This window comes from Anguilla anguilla, chromosome 18 (genome assembly GCF_013347855.1).
Source record: "Anguilla anguilla isolate fAngAng1 chromosome 18, fAngAng1.pri, whole genome shotgun sequence".
Lineage (NCBI taxonomy): Eukaryota > Metazoa > Chordata > Actinopteri > Anguilliformes > Anguillidae > Anguilla > Anguilla anguilla.
In genome coordinates, this window is record NC_049218.1 from 16,547,854 (window position 1) to 16,565,087 (window position 17,234).

The 17,234-nt window shown below is 38.7% G+C and overlaps 1 protein-coding gene across 3 annotated transcripts in view; it reads right to left on the reverse strand.

Annotated features, from left to right (window-relative positions):
• The window catches only part of csmd1a (CUB and Sushi multiple domains 1a), a 500,723-nt gene that overhangs the window by 413,029 nt on the left and 70,460 nt on the right, over window positions 1–17,234 (reverse strand). The gene's annotated exons all lie outside the window — the stretch shown is intronic.

Sequence of the window (17,234 nt, forward strand, 5' to 3'; positions counted from 1 at the left end):
CAATCAAACATCTGTGGGGGCAGTTGAAGAGGGAAGAGGCCATACATCAAGAAACATCAACACATCATCTATGGGAAGTGTTGAGAGAGTGCAGGGATGAACTGGACGATGAGGTGTTTCATAGTGTAAACTGGTGGAGTCAATGTCAAGCAATGTGATGATTGTAAGCTAGGCTAAAGGCGGCCACACCAATTAATAACAATTTTTTGCCTTCAATAAATACTTACACACTTGTTTTGATAAAAAAAAATTTTTTTCATAATGTATTCTTGAATAAGATGTAATAACAGAGTATTATAATTGTATTTGCAGTGAATGCATATATTTAACAACACTCTCATTCTAAACAAAGTGCAGATTGTGCACGCGAGTCACTTGCTCATACCACTGGCTACAACTCATCATGCTCAACATGGCCACTGAAGAGGTCACCAGTTCTATACTTTCATCACCCTATGGCAGTTCATAATCCATGCCCATTACTGTCACATGTACCGTGTGTCTCATCAGTAATTTTGACAGCATTCAATCATTCATAACGTCTGTCAACCTAGGTCTGTTCTCACCTGACGCTATGGCTTGCATGGTGACGAGACACACAATTGTGGCACAAGTCCCCACATAATACTTCAATTTTGCAAATATATATGCAAGACTCATAAGCAGGAATAGTGCATTGGTGTGAAATATATTTTCTTTGGTCTAGGGTCTTAAAATGGCTGCCCACTGCAATCTTCACGCTTCGGCATCTCTTGGCAAACATTAATCTTACACCCAATATGGCACATTGTTCCTGAGTAGACTGTATTTGTGTGCAAACTGGTTGCCATGGCACTGTGGCTCTGACCACTCTGAATGCCACTGAATATGGCAAATACTTCTGTTGCTTTTCACTAGCTTTCTCTGTCAGATTTGGAAATAGGCAAATAGGAGAAAATTTTGGTGTCATTTTATATGAAAAGATTTCTTGTCAGTTCTCTCATAATTCTTTTGAGTAGTCTTTCCTGAATCAGAAGAAACTGTATGCTGAGAAAGAAACAATGTGGTTCTCACTCACCGCTATATTACAATAATACATAGATTTATTACATAAAATACTCCACCTCTGTCCAGTCAAAATATCACAGGTATGAGGGGCAGACATTACACTGTGAGATCCAAGAAAAATACCAAAGAAGTAAATCCAAGAAAAAATAGAGTACAGTTCTGCTACTTATTGCAAAACAGCTGTGAATGATAAAGTCAATATTGATGACTGACTCAATAAAGCATTGATGCAAATCAAGTAATTGTGTGAACGCACCCAAATACTGTAGTCAGTGACCACAGTTAACAATGGTAGAAATGCACAAGATGCATGTCTTTAGTATCATTTAATATTGTAGATATTGCTTTATTTTGAACACTTTATTTTGAACACTTGAGGTATTATGTCAGCATTAAAGTTGCATGTAACTAACTTAATATTACAGCAAGCTACTTTCAAAGATGCATTTATTTTTTTGTTTCCCTAAGCAAGTTCCTTGGCACCACACTTGCTGACTGGCTACATTGGACCAGCTCTCTAGAAAACTGCAAATGGGGGGAAGGGAACTGTGAACACCTTAAGGGCTCTATCTACATATCCTTATCAGTTGTAACTTAACTGCTCACAGGTTTAAACCTAATTTTGTTTGTTTTGAGTGATTAATGACTGACTTGGCAGAATGACCTATTTCCATTGGCAGGTAAGTGTCTCCGTTAATGTCGTCTCACATGGTGCGGTTCCTCTTCCTTTACATCACAGTAGAGCTTTTCAGAGATGAGACAGATTTCAATTTAGTAAAATCAATGTAATCAGTACAATGTAATCATTTTAACTTAAAAGCTCAATCATTTTGTAAATGTGTATAGCACCATTTAAAATGAGAGCCTACATGGATTAATTGATCTTTACCATTTCTGACTCCTCTAATTTGAGTACAAAACTCATCACTTCACACTCGAGTCTGTGGGGGATTCTCCATTCTTAGACCACTGAGCATGAGTGCTTTGAAAGTTGAAATGAGAAGCCTGCACTTTACATCCCTGTGTGAAAGGCATGTAAAACTTCACCAGATAAAATCAAACAATATATTGTGTTCATCTGTCCATCATTTATGATGTGTTGAATATGAAGCCAAAAGAATGTGATTTTTTTTTATTTTCAGGTTACATGTTACAGTATCAACAAAGTTGATTCAATTGTCTACATTTTATTAATGCATTATGAAATAAATCACATTACGGTCATTATTTAAAACTGAGAACATTGTGAACTGTGAACTCTTGTCTAATCTATATCTATAGTGAATAGTTTATGGTGAACATTTAAAGACTGTCTATTCAGAGCAGCTCTCATGTTGGGGTTCATGAATAACAATTTGGAGTTTTAAGCATATTGTCCATTAATAGTCCACCGCCTGTAAGTTAGAAACACAATTCATCTTGACAGTTGCAGCAGAATTAGAAGTTCTGAAAGATCTGGATATAGAAAACGCTGTGTATCGTAAAAGCAGCACAGTTAGAAAATATTCTCGCCTGTCACAATCTGTTTCACTGCAGAATTAGCTTTGGCGGGAGTGCAGGAGTCTGCACATTCATTTCAGTTTGATTCCGTGTTTAGAATCACACTTGTACCCGACGACCTAACAAAAAAAGAAAAACAAAACCAAAAAAAAAACAAATGACAAATTATGTCCTTGAAGCTACCCTTGGGAAAAAGCATCAGATGGGGCTTCTTACGACAGATTTACAGTTGCTTTCCTGTTGCGGTTCAAGAATATAATCTTTCAAGATGGCTCATCTGGTTTTAATGCCACACCATGCTGTGCTACCCATACAAATGCCTTAGTCCTCATATCTCAGACAAACCTCAAAAACACCAATGTCTGTACATAGTGAGAGCAGAAGGGTCAAAAGCAGCCAAGTGAAAACCAAAATTAGCAACACTTAATGGGGGTCCCTGGATTAGGTGCAGTTTACATTCCAGTCCCACAGCAAAGTAAGTGTCTCTGCAACCACATGACTTGATTTTCAATTTTTGTGAAAACACAAAAAAGCACTGTGAATCACACAACCTACATCATCATTTTTAAATGATCCATTCCAGTTTCAGCAGTACGAAAACAATAGAAAAATCTTATTCATTTTGCCGAATGCTGTAATGACAATGCCTTAGAAACATGTCATTATCAGTTTTTGCACCTGCACAGAATTTTGAGATGCAAAGAAAATATTGTTCGGTGATATAACGATCCAACACAGTGCTGACATTTTTATGCAAGTTTTATATTGGTGGTTTATAAAAAGAATGGTATTGCCAATTTATGGGTTTATTTTAATGAATACGTGGGAGTTTCCATCCCCTGCCTGTGTCACCGTTCAGAGCAACTTCAAAAGAACCCAGCAGCTTTTATATTTAAATGAGTAGATAAATACATATCCCAGTTTCTTTATCACAAATTAATGTCAGCCTTGACACCCTGTATATTTCAGTTCCTCGGACTGAAAAAGAATCATGTGAAATCATTATTGCTTTTTGTGTAAGACACAAATAGCTTCTCATCAAAAACAAATGACTGATTATGGATCAGTAATCAATTATGTATAACCAAAGGATATGCATCTCCGAACGCCTACACGATTAAACTCCTCTGGCAGCTTGAGGTTTGCATCAGAATTTTCAAACTCACATTTTCTTAAATTAAAGAAATTCCAAGTGGCTGTGCCAGGCTACTAAATAATATGCCATTTACATGCACTCATAATATAATGTCCATTATTTTAGTATGTGGCTCTGTTACAGGGACTTACCTCAGTAACCAAAAAGAGACCACTGTTTACCCTTGGGACACATTCAAATCCCAGCTCCTGTCCCTCAGTTACTTAATTTTCTACTATGCAGATGTATTCAGGGGTGTAATCCCCTTGACGGGCAGTTTTTCTGCCTAAAAGATATCCGATTTACAGCAATTACTGAGAATGCATTCTTGTTATCTACGCAAAAAAAGTAAATACTCATTTGCAAACAGGGTTTTCACATCAAAATGTTCTAAAAATGTTTAGAATAATGTTTGATTTTGGGTTTGGTCATTCGTTTGGTTACCTCAGCCTTTATCCATAGATTGTACGGACATTATAATTATGAGTGACTGCAGATTAACAGACCATTGCTACTGGCACTGAAGTCAGGCCATATAATGATGATGACACTTGCAAATTTATTTATTTATTTATTATTGCTAAAAGTAATACCTACTACAGCTGTATGTTAAAGCTTCCTCTTCCTTCCATTTTCCAAATAAATTAAGGACCACGCAGCTTCCTCATAAAAGGATCCCATAAGAATGGTCTACAGCAGCCACCCATGCATGCAGAGAGGGTAACACTGCTATCGTCTTCATTTATTACATTACATTGCATTACATTGCAGGCTTTTAGCATGATGCTAGCTAACCATTATACTAAGCTGCCGCCATTCACCATCCAAGGTGTAACTGGGTCATTCTTTGAGAAAACAGCAAAAGTGTTGTTGCGTTTTATTTTAATTATGCCACACAGCCAGTTAACAAGGTATTATATACTCATCTTGCAATATTTATGAATTAGGCCTGCTTCTAAACTTTTGGTCAGTATTTTGTCTTCTAGCTGTTCTACTAATCTTACAGTAGCTTATGGAATTTTCCGCAAGCATGTTGTTAAATTTTTTTTTTTCTCTTTTTTTCTCCATATCTCAAGAACCAAGCAGCAGACAGGAATGTGCAGATACATTTTTGTATGAGATTAAATGCACACAGTTTAAGCAAAGACATGCAGCCAGGCAACAGTTAATCCCTGCTTAATGCTGTTATGTTCCTGAGTGTTTTTTATGTAGTTACACATTTCAGCTCTCCTCTTTCTATGTCTCAGACAGCAAAATTATTAAAACATGGATATTGTGCCATATCTTGCTATCCTCCAAAAGCAGACATAATCATATTAATTTTAGGATATATCTCCAGCCTCGAATGAGCACACAGTCACTTGCACTTTCCCTTCTATTTAGCAGTACTCACCACATCATGCAAAAGTTTACAGCTCCCAGAATTTAATTTATCAAGCCGTCACCTCAGGCTTTTTAGGAAAACTCATTCTCATTTAAAATAAATCTGAATAAGATATGCCTGTTTACACTACAGTAGTATGACAAAAAACATCTAATATTATAAAGAATATGTACAAACAAAAAGACCTGTTTTCAATGGTATGGTGAGTTCAGCAATCAGCTCACTGATTGAGCTTTGTGCATGTAATGTAAAATGAAGATTTGTATTTGTTATTAGAATACATACATTTCTTGAATCCAGACAAATTTGCTTTATTTAAAATACTCTCTCTCACACACACACACACACGTTTTATATATATATATATATATATATATTATCCCATTCTTCTTACAGTCTTACAAGACTTGTTATGTTACAGGGCGTGATTCTGCTCATATTAACTTATAATACATATAATTAAGCCAAGGACCAATTTAAGCTGCTGCTCTAAAGATTGTAGGTTCTTTTTGTCTGGATGATAGTAATTAGTCAGGTTATCATCAATGTCAGTGCAGGTTTGAATAAGAATTTGTACAATACCTGTATGAATCGTCACCAGTTTATTAATTGCGACATTTCTTTAGCTTTTATATAGACACCCATTAGTCTCACATTATGTTAATGAGAATTCTGACCATTCACTTTATTCTGAGAATTTGTCACAAAATTTGTGACAGAGATGCATGAATTGTACAACATATTGATTCTATCCCCTTTTCTTATCAGTATATCATCTCAAAGAAAAATTCTATATTTTTAAATATTTTTTTCACAATATTCAAATATAAAAGTATATTGTTCAAATATGAAAAAATATAACCTGACCATGGATAACAAGACCCACGTTTCAAAAGCATGTTTGCTGGAAAATGACCTGGCTTTGTCCTTGTAATGTTGTATTTTTCTGTCCGTAAATGTATAGTTCCGTGAGGGCAGATAACAGTGCCTATTCTGTTTTTTTCTTCTGGAACTGTAAAATTTCAGATTTTTGCCTTTGTCATCATTGGCAACATATTAAGACGTAGACCTTTCCTGCCATCTCCTACTGCAACAGCATTTAAATCCGATAGGACTGGGGACTTTAATGGCTGTCTGTATGAAATTAGCCTGTTGTGCCTTTTTCTGTGCTGAGCTCGCTAGCAAAGTAGTTATATTCAACACAATGGAGAACTGAGCAGTAGATATACCTAGTTTATAAGCTTTTCTATTCAATTATGAAGGACAGCTGATATTCTGTTGTACAAACAACAGTATATATACAATGTTGGCGGGGCCAAGCAAAGGCGTCATCGTCCCGTAAAGAAAATGGGTTCTTGAGGGTACAATGAAGGGCGGATGAACAGCTTTGACTGCATTTATAATACACATGATTGCGCTTTTTCATTTCAACTAAGATCAGAGAGTGATGCATATTTGCTTACCCTCAGTAAAAACCACGACTTCATTGGTTGCCGGACAATTTAAGGTTGGGAGTGTATTCAAACTAATACCACATTTGGAGCAGTAGGGAAAGTGTTTGTGTGATTAATGGTGGGGCAGGATAATGGTGTAGTGAATAGTACTGTTGTCAAGAACGGCTCACATCCTGGGTCTGAACCCCGGACTTTCTGTGTGTTTGCATGTTCTCTTCGTGTCTGCATGGGTTTCCTCTGGGTACTCTGGTCTCCTCCCACGGTCCGAAGACATGCAGGTAAGCTAATTGAAGACTCTAAATTGTCCATAGGTATGAGTGTGTGAGTGAACGGTGTTTGGACTGCAATGGACTGTCCAGGGTGTATTCCTGCCTCTCATCGCCCAATGCATTCTGCGATAGGCTCCCCCCCAACCCCCTCAACATAAATCTGGGATTTAATTATGCACAATTGCATATTACATAATATTCCAGGCAGTATTACTCTCATAGTCTCATAGTACTCTCACAGTTTTAATGTAATAGGAGAACAAACCTCTGATTTATGGGTTTCATGTATTCCTGTCATTTCCTGCTCAGGGCAGAAACACTTTTTGAGAGACATACCATGACTCAACTGATATAAGCCAGCCAGACTCGATATGCCAAATTACAGGTCAGTGAGTTTGATGATTCATGAGCAGATGTTTTAAACCTTTAGTGAAATATGGAAATATGGGTGCTACTGTACATTTCCTGCATTTAGCAGGCACTCTTATCCAGAACAACCTACATAGCTGACATTCATTTACATACAATCCATTTATACAGCTGGATATTTTCAATAATTCAGGTTAAGTACTTTGTTCAAGGATACAAGGGCAGTGCGCCGGCTGAGCATCAAACCCATAACCTTGGTTCTTTTGCACATACCCAGGGTGTGTGTGTGTGTGTGTGTGTGTGTGTGTGTGTATATATATATATATATATATAAATAAATTTTAAAATATTAAAGGCAAAGTAAATGAAAGGATAAATGGGGGGCAATGACACTATTACAGGCACATGGCAAACCAAATGGTTTGGCTTGAAAGACGCTTTAGAAATTTTGAAAGCATTCTTAAAATGTTATTGTAGTATTGGTGCTTTGGTGTTTCAAAAGCAAGTACATGCTTATTTTCTTAATAAATTCCCGTGGGGGTTACAAATTCTAAATTGGCCTCATTCTCAAAACAAATGAAGACTCCTCCAAGGCCTTTCAAAACTATGGTAATGTCTTAGGCTACATGAGAATAAATCCGTGATGGTAAAATCAAACAATCTCTTTCGGATTCGTAGGAGATGGGAACACCCAATTCCCGTTAACCCCTTGAGACAGCTGCCCATATTTTCAAGTTCTCTAAAACATATAAATACTGTGTTATAATCACATGGTCATTGCACACAAAAACACTGCAGATAAAATAGCTTGGTAACCAGTGGCCAGATGGCTATGGAACTAATGTTTGCATAGCACTAAAGGAGATGTTCTAGCTAGCTAGAACAGTTTGCCGTGGGTGTGACTAATACATTATTCAGACAGTGTTGACAGAATTTCCAGCTATTGCTGGATATCTAGCCCTCCATTGCTATGTGCCACATATTTCAAAAACCCAGGAAAACAATGTGGGTCCACCAGTATGATTGCGTTACAGGTATGATTGGATCTGGTGATACGATTTTATCCAATGTTGCCCAACATTGTGTCATTTATAATGTTAAAAGTCATTGCTGAAATGCATGACAATTGATAGCTGATTGCTTTGTCTCATAATCAGGAATTTTCTTGTCCTGTTTTATTAGACCACATAATCCTGGTTGGGAGTGGCGCCACTGTGTTGCGAATCAGTTATTGAGACTGTTCTGTAGGGCTTAGACATTGTCTGAGAATTTTTGTGGTGCTGTCAACTGGCGCAACATGTCATTTGGAAGACAGAAGCTTTATAAAGGACAACGTCATCTGCGGTTGATTTGTGTTGTCAGAAAATGCCATGAGGACAGACTGCCAGAAAAAAAGAGCCTGTCTTTTGCCTCTTATGGAATCCCTAATTATTGCACATGAGCACCATGACTGTTGTCACCATGTATTCAAATCAAAATTGTACAAGGAGATAAATTGGGGATCAGCCTACTAAAATAAACTGCATGATCCTCTCCAGCTAAAATTAAGCCGTTTATTTTTATATGATGGCTGATTAGATTACAGAAAGAGCAATATGTGCCTGTCAGCCATTTTTTTTCAGTTCAGCTCATCAAAAACAAAACGTATATGAGTTTTGATGGGTAACCGGTGAAAATCCACGCCTGCCTGGGCTTATTATTTCTCAAAAGTTTTTCAAGCCTTCAGAGTTTCCATCAAACTTTGTAAAAGCTTTTAATGAAGAAAACTGAAACAAAACTGACCTCATAAAATATGAAAATGTGAATTTAGTATTTTTAGACTGGCGTCTCATTTTGCCAGAGCTGGTCGCAGTTTAAAGTTCTGTGTAACTACCATTGTCGACAGGACCACCTGACAGTGGGGAGTAGACAAGGCTTAGATTTTTTCCCACTGCCTCCATCATAGCCATCTGTAGGACTGTAAAACGGCTGTGCTCTGGGAAAATAAATGGGAGGAGCACTGAACACAGAAACATCACACGTTTATCATCCCTGCCATGCACGCAGTGCTTTCACAACAATGGCCATGTTCACACCCAGCCTACCGCTGGTTCCTGGGAGAGTGGTACTACATTAAATAATAATCAGTTTGGTGAAGAAATTTAGGATCTGGGTTTGTAACCAGGAAGTCTGTTGGTTGAAAACCAAGTATAACACTGCTTGCTGTTCCACTGAGCAAAATGCTTCAGTTGAAGCAGTCGGCTGAATAAATGAAGAAAGCTGCACTCGTAGAAATGCACAGTGTTCCAAACCACAGAGCTGCTTGGGGAATGCAGAACAGCAGTGCATTCTGGGACTGCCATTGTGGCTTGGCAGTCTGTGGCAGTGTCAGGTGTCACAGCCATCTGGGAAGCTAGTAAAGACAGAGCGGGTGGGTACTCCAGTCCAGCCTGTCATGCACTTCACCCCTACAGAGCCTCTAGAGGACGGGAGGGGTGCTGCACCATAAGCAGTGGAAGCTCTGCTCACAGGCATAGCTATAGCTGTTTTTAGGTAGTAATTAGTGCATGGGCATGGGCATGGGTGTTGATGGGCTTTCCTTCCCTGCTTGCTTTAGCTCTGCTGGGTGCTGTTTGGCGGGCAGGATTCATTCTGATTGGTGCTTAAGGATGGTGTTTCACAGGCAGGGAGGGTAACAGGGCAGTAAGGCCTTGCACTGCAGGGTGATTTTAGTTTACATTGTTTGAGTTTTCTATTCTATTTACAATTTCTTTCTATTTAATTTCAGTTTTAGTTTCTGAGTTGCTGGTCATTTTATTTTAGTTTTTGTTTTGGACACCCGCTTCTGTTTAGTTTTAGTATTATTATTAGTTTTAGTTTTGATTTTAGTTCTAGTTTAGTATGCAAAAACATGATGGTCTCAACACATTTAATGCGAATGAATTTTATTGACACCAAACTAAAATTATTTGAAATACATCTCTACACTCTATTTTGACAGAGCTTAACTGACCACTTAAATTCAGCCAACTGAAAAACGAACTGTTCTTTTAAATAGTGAAAGGTTGTAATGAAAATCAAAAAAAAAAAAGTTTGTTTATGCATTTACGTTCACCACACACTGTGTTTTCTAGTCACTTTGACTTAGTGAAATAGGACTGCGATTCAATCAAGCAGAATTTTTGAGTTTATTTTCAAAAGCACTCGGCTCCAAGGAAGAGTCCATTCTGTTCCTTAGTCCAGAGGGCAGCTGGCCACACACTGAGAAGACCCTCTCAACAGCCTTATGCCACAAATTTTGTTTGCAGTAATAACTATGCAGTTTCTTTTATCAGCAACATTAGTGCATTCCAAATGCTCCCAAATGCTACTTTTTCTTTTTACGACCACCAGACACTTGAGAGCTAACTGTAGGCTGTCTCCATTAAGAAAAGTGTTTTTTCTCTTTGCAAAAATGTGCCCAGAATGAATTTTGCCACTTAATCTGAAATAATCCAGACGGTGCCCTATAGTGGTCATTGCGATCAAGCAATAGCACAGGGGGCAAGCTGTTCTATGTTTATGGCCCGGAGTTTCTTCTTTTTTTAGGCAAAAAGATCTTGATTGCCTAAAAGAAAAACGAAAGAAAATGTAAACAAAACTGAAATTAAAACATTTTTCACCCAAGCTTTAGTTTTAGTTTTGATTTCAATGAACAAATAGATTTTTTAAAATTGATTTTGTTCGTTTCAGTTTCACTTTTAACGATAATAACCTTGCCGCAGTGGCAGCAGCAACAGGAAGGTGTACTGCGTGCGAGAAGTCGGCGTGCGTGCACGGTCGAGCTAAAGCAAGCAGGGGAGTAGTTCAACATCCAGAACAACCGCAGCCAGGGAAACAGAGAGACATCGGTCATGCAGCAGCGTTGGCGACATGGTGACATAAGCCACCGTGAAGAAAGCCTTCCCCGGTGGCTTCCGCCGCGCCGCGCCGCGCAGCGCGCACCCCTACTTATGTGAGCGTACCGAGGGAACAGCTGCGTGTGTGACACCGCAGGGGGGCTCCAGGGACTGGCACGGCAACGGGCCACAAACATGTGCATCTAAAACGTGTGCGTACACTGATTAACACACAGCTACAGTCGCAGGAAGTAGCCAATCTGAGGCTGAGCAGCTGGAGAGTGCAGGGGAATTCTGAGGGACCACATGGTCGAAATGATCTCCCACAGGAAATGCACACGGACAAGCGCGGTCCTTGTGCCGCACCACTCGGTCTGACATTACAAGGGCTGGGAGGGCCTGCTCGCTGTAAAGGTGCAGAGGTTGTCTGCTGACCACTGTAAAGGCCATATAATTTAGCAAACATGACAAACAAGCTCTCCACTGGAATGGCCATTCGGAACAACACCTCAAATGAAAAGGACAGGAATGTGGGGCAGGAGTCATAGCCTGGCTAGGGGGAGGAGTCATGGCTTAAATGGTGCTTGTTCCTTATTCAACCAGGAGCAAGGCAGAATGCAGGCGCACGCGCACACACACACACACACACAACCAAACCACACATTTTTCTTCCTGTCCATTAGGCTCCAAGTAGCAATACCTCTCAGTTAAGGGGGAGTACAGACATCTCTTGACTTGATACCGCATGCTGCATGCTATAGTAATAATGTCAGTCCCTGCTCAGAGATGAACTTCGCCCAGTAACCAGGAGTCAAAGCGACAGAGATTTCCCTGCCATAAATAAGTGACAGAGAGGGAGAATAAAGCAGTTACAGCTATCAGCTAAAAAGGAACCCCAGCCCCCTCCTCCCCCACCCCAAGCCTCCTGCATCCATTCAGGAATCTCACAGAGGACCCAGTGTGCTGTTTACTGCTGAGGCTGAGCAAGGGGACAAGCACTGCATCTACTTACAGCCTTCAATGCACGTCAGAGAGCGGGAATAGCACGCTCACGGTGGCCTCTCCCGCACCGAACCCACATTTTCCGTCAGAGTTCCGACAGAAATCTCGCAGAAGTACAGCTTAATTCCTGCAGCACTGAATTCCCACAGCAGTCATTATGCTGCATGCTGTTAGTGTCCTTCCTACAGTAGCGAACCACTGTAGACATGACTGTAGACATTAGTACTCAAAATTACAATTTATATCCTTTTTGAAATGATTAATTATGTATGTTGTTGCCACTGCATTTCAAATCTCAATCTCGTTTTTTGCTTGCTTTCAGACAGTAGAAAAAGAACAGACAAAAAAACCTACTGTACATTCATTGTGTCTCCTACACACATGCTACTATTTTTTCCTGCACCTCCTTTACAGTGTTCCTCTCCTACATACCGACCACAATGTATCCAAATTTGGAAGCACATTACATAAAAGACTGTTTTCAGCATTCACAGACAGTGTAGCATCTCGCAAGAGGGAGAATTAACAATTCTTGCTTTCATACATAAATTAGTCTATTCAGCTCTGGAAACATTAATACTAGAGGGAATGTCTTTCTGCCACATAATCCCATGTCTATTTCATTATCTCTTCAACCAACAAAATGATCTGTGTCTGTATCTATAATAAGACAGAATCCGGAAGTCACTGGAAATATAGCCAAATTGTTTTTTTTTTGTTTTTTTTTTCCAACTTAATTTCACTCAGCTTGCACTTGTTGGCCTTTTAAAGCTCCTTTAAAACCAACTTTTACACCATAACCCTTTTCCTTAATGAATGAACATAGATGTAGCTCCTTAATTTTTTTTTTAGATTTGTCATAAAGTAGCTACATGATTAATTAAACCCACCCCCATGGTTTACAGGACAATGAACAATCAGTAGCTCAAAAAGTGCACAGTTCATAAACGACGACAAGCTAATTAGAACTATGGGATCTCAAGCTTTTGATAACAATTTGATTACCTTGTCAAAATAATGTTAATAACATTTTTGTCAAATAAATGAAAATTAGAGTATCATTGTAATTTTTTCACTGCTTTACATAAACATACAGATCTGAACGAAACTAAACTGAAACCATGACGTCAAACCCCACTACAAGAGCCATTATCACCTTCTTAACCAACAAAGTCCATCATCAGTCCACACACTCCACAAACAGAACTTGCACAAAATATAAAATATTTAACCTTTCCGTCCTGCAAAGGTTGTGTCGGAAGAGATATCAGTCTGCATCCCTGATCAATTTATATGATCCCAAAGATCCATCGACTGCATCCTTTTCCTCTATGGTTTCCCAAGCCGATTCCGTATCACCGTGTTTCAGTCGAGCTGTGCAGGGTAGTCATCTCCCACTGACACTCTGGATATCGTGCCAGATCTATTGCCAACTGTGTCACAAAGGACGGAATATGGAAGGCTGCCACTCCTCCTTGAGCCTTGACTTCCCATACTGTACACCTCAAGTGCAGTGAGAATTCTACCATTCACAATAATCCAGCGTCTTACAAACACGCCTGTGTTGTTCAGCCAAACAGGGCCAATACAAATACTAAGGCCTGGATCACAATGCAATGCAACCTTCTCGGCTGAATTTTCTCAGAAAAGCCATTTAAGAGTGGTACTAATGGCAGCAAAGTGTGAACTGCATCTCACCGCGATCTTAGCAAAGCAAATCAAAGCAAAGGGATTCAATTGCAATTCCAGTCGTTCAGAATATAAGAACATTTAAAAAGTGAAGTTATTTTAAAATTGTGGAATAGGGAATAGGTATTATCTGTCATATGCTGAAATGCTGCAGAGAACACAGTTTTCTCCTGTATTTCTCTTATCTTTGCAGCATATTGTTTCCCCCACGAAGAAAGTCCTGAGCAACCTGTTTTATGTTTTCTGGAAAACAAGAAATAATAAAAATTTTCTCTGTGCCAATGGTGGTAATCTGCAAAGACAACAGTGACAAAAGACATATTGAGGAGATTAGGGTTGAAAGACCCAGTGCAATCTGTTTTTCTCATACATTTAAAGTGTTCATTAGTGCCACAATATTTATACTTGCTTTTTCAAAATTTATAAAACTGAAGAAATATAATGTTCATTAGATGTAACGTTTGTCTTTATAAGCATGAGAGCTGGAGGTCTGACACAATGTGGTCTTTCAGCAGTGGTTATTCAGTGCATGCTCGCTTCTGTTTGGTAGCATGCTACAGAGAGGCACAGCCGATTGGTTAAAATATAAACCACAATTGATTTGCTTACCCAAGTATCATGAGCAGCAAAAGACCAATCCCTGTAGTGGTCAGTAATAATACTGAAAATATAAGGCAATTGGTGTGAGCAGAAAACCAAAGCAAACAATCAATCTAAATTAAATTCTGTTTAAATTTATAAATGCAAATAAATAAATAAGTCGGACGATCTTCTGCAGGTTACCTAGCTGTTACCTACAAGGAAACCACTGCTGCCCATTTTCCAAACTCAGAAAAACAATGAATAAAGGAACATAAAACACTGCAGTGACGGCCCAGAAGATTTTTTTATATGAAAAGAGACTACAGCGACAGCTTTGCGCTGGTTATAAAAGAGACCATAGCCTTGCACCGGTTATAAACGCAGCCGCACTGGCGGATGAAATAGGCAATCACCAGACCAAGTACAAGGTCTGGGACGAGTCATTTAAAGTGAGAGATCCTGGGGTCACGTCAGTGTAACACCATACATGAAACGCAGTCAAAGCCTTCATCCCCAAGGTCGAAGCACAACAGCCGCCAAAGTGATCATAATTGTTTATATCTGCCAAACTGCCTGCAGTCTGAACCTGAGGCTGACCTTCCCCATTCAGATTGATAAATCTTTTTAACTGCACATAAACCCCACATTAATTTCTGGCTGTTTTAATTTCTTTTGTTTCGTCTTTTTTTTTTTTTTTTGACTTATCAACTATTTTTTCTGAATGTATTTCAGAACCATAATAGCAAACCAGTGTTAATCAACACAGATCAGAAGCAACAGTTCATTTTCTCAGAAAAAACAACACGTTGGTGAACCAATAATTCCATTCTGTTGTCTTTGAACTTGAAACACAAAAAGCATAACAAAATATCTCAGTGTTTATATTTGAGGAAGTTTGTCTTGTGTGAAGTTAGTCTTTGAAATTTGTTTCTTAAGTGGCGATTTTACTGTCCCCTAATCAATGTGAAATAAGCCACATAATCCAAATTATTTCAGGGTGTTTTTCTGGGTCATATAACACTTGGGATTGTTCCAAATACAGGAGTCAGGAACATGCAAGATAGATGTATATTTTTTTGATTCTATTTTCCTTCTTTCCTCCATTTTTCTAAATACATGCCTAGGTGTGTAGTTATATAGAAATACTTGCCACAGTTCAAGGTAAACGAACCTATTTTTACACTTTGAAATTGAAGACCCTGGATTTGGCTGTGTTTGAATCGGACTCTGACATTTAAGCTATGTGACTTATGACTCATTTAATTTTCTTTTACAAAATGAAGTCTACCTTTGGGAGCTATCCAATAGTGCAATGCTATTTCCCTATCTTTCAGACATTAAAGGCTTGCTGCTTGGCAACAGAAAATGTGCGCATGTGTGGGCGTAACACACAAACAGATAATCAGCACCTACATTTCTCAGGCACTTACTACAGTGCAAGAACATATCTGTGACCAAAAAGGAAAATAGCACATATATCATAAAGGATGTCTGTGGCTAAAAATAAAAAAAATAAAACATTGACACTACAGTACATATTTCATCTCTCCAAGTAATATACTCTTCAATTTTATTTCTGATTTTTTAATTTATTTATAATTTTTTTATGGAGTGCCAATTCATGGAGAACAAAAGGACAAAGTAAAAAGGAAAAAAGAAAAGAAAATTAAAAAAGTAAAGCAATGACTGCCATTATTTCTGGTTTCCTCCAATTGTGCAACTGTTTCCAGTGACAAGGGATGGGAACGAACTTGGAGACGGTGGCTTGTGGCATTTTACGTGGTGACTCGGATGGCATGTGACATGCACACATGCAGAGCGACCCTATGTGATGGCTGCAGACACTCCCGGGAGCCCGATTCACAGCTGCACATGCACACAATGTAGTCAAAATGACACCAATGAATTCACACTCCAATTGAGAGACACAGCCCTTGCTGTCTCGTTTGTTTACGTTAGTGTGGAAGTTTTAGCCAACCTAGGTTTCCAAATAAACCATATTGCTTCTCAGTGTTTCAGTATTGCTAAAACATTTTAACTGTAAAAATGGGTTTAAAATGTCTATGGCTATTGGAAACCGGTTAAGGTTACATGTACATTAAGTGTTTTGTGTACTACCTGTAAATGAATTAATAAGCTATATATTACAGAACCCAGTTAGAAAACAGTGGTACCTGCAATGCGAAGCAATCTTTTGCTCACTTACAATATGACCAATGAAAACTAAAATCAATTCCATTGATCGTTATGTTGCTTTCCAGTATCCAAGGCTGCAGCTATGAATTCCCAGGCCCAGGACAAAATATCTACAAGGTCTACAAAGGCTATGTCTCAGCCATAAAACAGATCCACCAAAAACATAATATTATTTGTAAATCTGCTGAGGTAACACTGTTTTTGCTTGAAGAGGCGACCAATTAAGATCCAGAAGGAGTAGGTCTCCATTACTGTAAGCTGGAAATAGTACATTGGTAGTAGTGACCTTTGGAAAGTATGCAAAATATGGTGTGACTGGGGATGACAGTTGCCTTTTGCTAAGCGCTTACCTGAACACTCTGCCTCTGGCTCCTTGCTGAATGAACAGATCTTTATAGACAACTGCTCTAAGCAGAACAGCATGACCATTGCCACTAATATAGCAGGCTTCTCCTCTGATGGAAATTGCACAAACAAAACAATGTTAGAACGGTGGTCAAAAGACAACCAAAATATTCACAGTGTCCTACCATTTTAGATGGAGTATTTTGGTGTGAAGAGCTGTAGAGGAGGCATTTTAGAGCATCATTATAACAATTTCACAGTTTTTAGCAGACAGTCCAAGTAATGATGCTGCTCGAACCATCTTAGTTTTGTTAGGAATATTGGGGACCAAGCACCATGTAAACATCCTATTTATGTTGTTCAGATTCTTCCACCATATTGGGAAAGAAAGCAATGAAGTTCACA